This window comes from Protomyctophum parallelum, assembly GCF_964188405.1.
Source record: "Protomyctophum parallelum genome assembly, chromosome: 5".
In the NCBI taxonomy this organism is placed as follows: domain Eukaryota; kingdom Metazoa; phylum Chordata; class Actinopteri; order Myctophiformes; family Myctophidae; genus Protomyctophum; species Protomyctophum parallelum.
The window spans coordinates 13,309,915-13,314,778 of NC_139702.1; positions in this window are offsets into that span (position 1 = coordinate 13,309,915).

A 4,864-nucleotide genomic window follows, 5' to 3' on the forward strand; every position below is an offset into this window, starting at 1 on the left:
GACTACCTTTTCCACTGAAGAAAACTAAATGGAAACTAAATTAAAACTATGCTATGGTGACTAAAACTAAGACTAAATATAGTGACAATTTCGTCAACAAATAAAAACTAGACTAAAATGTTAGGAAGGGACTAGTGGACAACAGATCCAGTATAAGTCATTTTACACTTGGTTGCATGCTGAAAATAGCAGATCTACAAGCTGCGTTGCTATTTTCAGCAAGTGTAAAATAAGTAATTATGACGGCAACAAGGCCGACTTTAGTCGACTAAATCACCTGTAGATTTAGCCGACTAAAATCTTATGACATTTAGTCGACTAAAACTAGACTAACACTAATACATTCCAGGTGACTAAAATGTGACTAAGACTAAGTGAAAACTATTCAGGAGACTATGACTAAAACTAAAATAGAAATTTGCTGCCAAAAACAACACTGGTCCAGACAAAGCCCCAGAGAGACGTATAGGTGCGACTCTAGTCGTGTCAATGTAACTCTTGAGAGCGTGCAAATGGGACCATCTGGTTCCATTTGTATACACTCTCAGAGTTCATCATAATAATAATAATAATAATATTAATAATACTTTTTATTTATAAGGCGCCTTTCAGGGCACTCAAGGTCGCCGTACAACAAGTTAAAAACGGTTGACACAAAACACAGTTAAAAGCAAAAGCAGACGGTAAAGTATAGCCTGCAGCAGAAAACACAGATCAATCATAGGCCTCTGCCTAAACAGGTGGGTTTTGAGGTGGGTTTTTTTTTGTATTTATTTGTATTTATTTTTTTGCAACTGAAACACTGGAAAATGGAAATGAATCATTTACTGAAAGGGTCCATTTTGTTTAATTAAATTTGGTTTCATTTTACGGTCTCAAGAGTTAAAGATCTATAAGGGTCCATTTGGTTACCAACTCTCGCTCATTGAGCTGCACATGGGGGCCACCCGGAACCCCCTCAAGGACCGCACCGGTGGTCCCCGGACCGCAGGTTGAGAACCCACCGCAATAGACCAGTCAGTGCCATAACTGCATATACTTCCACCCAAAGATAATCTTTACATCATCTGCTCTATGCAAAAAAAAAAATTGCACGCTCGGATTAAACTATGACACATTGTCTTTAGATGTGAGGAGGTGTCAAAGATTTCAAACTCTCTTCAAAGTCTTTCTCAAAAGTCTTCTAGCCCATTTTGCACGGGAACCCCTGTTGGTGTTATGCATTATGTTATGCTTTATAGCTTTTGAAAAATAGCAGATCTACAAGCTCATAGCGCGCCACCGAGTGGCGCGCTACGAGCTTGTAGGTCTGCTATTCTTTTTTAAATCGAAGAACGACTGACATAGAAACATAGCTTTTTCAGAAAACTGTCAGGGTGTATAGAAGAGATTTTTAGAATCTGATCTCAGGTCAGAATGGAAAACTGTCAGGATGTAGAAGAGATTTTTAGAATCTGATCTCAGGTCAGAATGGGCTAGAGGAATGGTATATGCGAGAGAGAGACGGGGTGAGTCTGACACACTTTAGTCCTTTTTTTTCCTCCACCCCACAAATCTTTTGGCTTTTCAAAGTCTTCTCTATAGCGTAGGCTATGACAGACGTTATACTTGGTTAGCTGATTTTTTTTTTGTGTGCTGAAAGTCAGTAAATAGTTAAAATGAACTCTATTGCAGTGTCATATTTCCAAATGTCAAATTATTCTTTTAAGAGATTACCTTAAATAATGTAACATCAAGAAGGGACGGTTTGATGCTGATTAGTCCCTACTTCTCTGTCTCTCTCTCTCTCTCTCTCTCTCTCTCTCTCTCTCTCTCTCTCTCTCTCTCTCTCTCCACGCTGTCTGTTCTCAAGTCACTCCTTCAGTCACTCCCTCTCATCTAATATCCCTCTTTATCCCATTTTGACCTGACGTCGAAATAAATAAACATTTTTTTGACAATTTTCTGAAATACCTCATGTTTCTGCATCAGTGGTGCTCAATATTTCATGTCAAGGACCCCCAAAAATGATGTAATTGGCCGCCGACCCCCATCTGAAAATATGTTGTTCCAGGGACCCCGCAGAAGCAAACAGTTGAGTTTAAAACGTTCACTCTGAAAGAAAATAATATATATTCAAAGATATATTTTCACGATTTTTCAAAAATAGGAGACCTAAAAGGAGATCTACAAGGTCGTGGCGCGGCACCGAGTGCCGCGCTACGAGCTTGTAGATCTGCTATTTTTCAACAGCTAAGGTACAACATAACATAATGCTTAAAACACCAAAAGGGGTTCCCAGCCCAAAATGTCTTATGCCACCAAAACTGTCGGAACGGTGAACCAGCTCATGCCATCAAAAAGAAGACGACACCCCCGTCCGTCCGTGAGAATAAAAAAGTTTGAATGATGTCTTTGGACCCCCCAAAAATAAAAACCCTCGTCCAATTATACATACCGGGCCAATAATTCCTGTCATTAACACCGCTGCATGCTTCCTGCACTGCACTTCCTCACAAGGTTATGAAATCAAAGCCACCAAACCCAATCTAATCACACCTAAAAGGCTTTGATTAATGGAATGTGCTCCCGGTCTTAAACAAGCAGCGGATCAATTTTCCCTGAGCGGTTATGACAGAGCGGCGGTCATCTCTGTGATGACACAGTCATCACAGAGATGACAGTGGAGAGACTGCTCTAATTTACAGAGAAGGCTTTAGATTCTGTTAAAGCCCAAATCAAATGGTTCTGCAGGCAAGCGGTGGCGGGTGATTTACAGTAACACGGCGTGCTGTTATTGGCACGGCCGTGGAGGAGCAGCCAGTCACAGCTGAGATACGGCCGTGGAGGAGCAGCCAGTCACAGCTGAGATACGGCCGTGGAGGAGCAGCCAGTCACAGCTGAGATACGGCCGTGGAGCAGCAGCCAGTCACAGCTGAGATACGGCCGTGGAGGAGCAGCCAGTCACAGCTGAGATACGGCCGCGGAGCAGCCAGTCACAGCTGAGATGCGGCCGTGGAGGAGCAGCCAGTCACAGCTGAGATACGGCCGTGGAGGAGCAGCCAGTCACAGCTGAGATACGGCCGCGGAGCAGCCAGTCACAGCTGAGATACGGCCGCGGAGCAGCCAGTCACAGCTGAGATACAAGACAGGTCGTTGTTAGAGGAAAACCAATATGCTGTTTTTCTCAGCCATGGAGTGCACGTTCCATCGGTCCAGGGACTATACTGTTGACCTATACGGTGTAGTTACAGGTGGTCCTTAAGGTCTCTCTGTCTCTCTCTCTCTCTCTCTCTCTCTCTCTCTCTCTCTTTCTCTCTGCGACAACTGCATTGAGTGATATGAGTAGGAAGAGTGACAGCAAGAGAGAGGGAGAGAGAGAGACCGTAAATGAATGAAGTGGTGGTGATGAGTGATTGATGGCTTTTGGTGTGCTGTGCCAATTGGTGTGCATGTGCACGTGCACACGCGCACACACATGTGTGGGGATTCGTGCATATACCTAACCTATCTCTGCAGCACACACACACAAAAGCACGCACGCACACACACACGCATGCACGCATGCACGCACACACACACACACACACACACACACACACACACATTGTGAGGGCAATCTGCTGGGCTCTTCCCTGAGGGTCGGGCGGGGGCCGCTGGGTGGAGGCCTGTGGCACGGTTAGCCAATAATATAAGACCTTATAGATCCAGATGGAGCAGCATATGCACCTACTGTATATCCACGCACGCACCCCCTGACCTCCCTATCTATTCTCATAAATATACAGTATTTGTATTCAGGCATACCTGCACTCACCCTGATGTTGTGTATGTTGTTGTTTTATCCCATTCTGAACGGGAACCCATTTTGGTGTTAGCATCATGTTATGCTTTAGCTATTGAAAAATAGCAGATCACGAGCTTGTAGGTCTGCTATTTTTTTTTTATCGAAGAACGACTGACATTTTTAGAATCTGATCTCAGGTCAGAATAGGTTAATCAGACCAGTGTGTGTCCAGTGGAAACCTCGTATGAATCTGATCTCAGGTCAGAATGGGTTATAGCCCTGAGAGCGAGGGGCTCTCAACGTCGGCCATTTCAAACAACCGCGTCCCGGTTTGCTGTATTGTCATTATCAACACATTAGGAATTCTTTCCGAACTTCCTACGTTAGTATAGTCTGATTCAGTCATCTTTTCTTTGTTTGCTGGTGAATTTCAATTCTGCTCGGATGCAGACTTTTATCGTGTTAATTGACCTGTTAATTAGCTTTATTTAATGATAAACCTATAAAGTTGGCTTACCGCTAATCAAAGCTCTCGTCAAGCGACAGCTCCATGCTCGCTTGCTGCCCCTTCAGGCTCAATGCATTCAAAATCCATGAAGGTGGAGGATGAGACCTTGCTAGGCCTTTTTTGAAGAGTTTTCCATTTCAAATGGCGCTGGATAAATACAGCGACTGTGTTTAGTGGCTCAATAGCTCTTCCCTGTGACCGCACATCTAAAATATGAACGCATCTAAAGACTCTTTAGCCAGTGATTAATCGGATCAGCGCGACCACCTCCGCCATTGTGGTTTTGCGGAGAGACGAGGAGGCGCTCTTCTCCAACAGCCAAATAGAATGCCTTATTCTAGACTACTAACGTGGGTCAGTTCGGAACATTCCTTTTATACACAAAACATGGGTGTAAACAGCTTAGTGACTCAGAATGAAGTATTATGATGTTTGGGCCAAATTCTTACTCGTATTAATTTGAGAAAACTCTTTTCTGTCTGAATCCCATTTTCTCCTCGACTGGGTTGGTCAATCGATCTCTGACGAGCTGAGTGCCCTTGACAACATGGTCAATGGTGATTTCAAGAGGCAAAGCCAAAGGTCAGTGT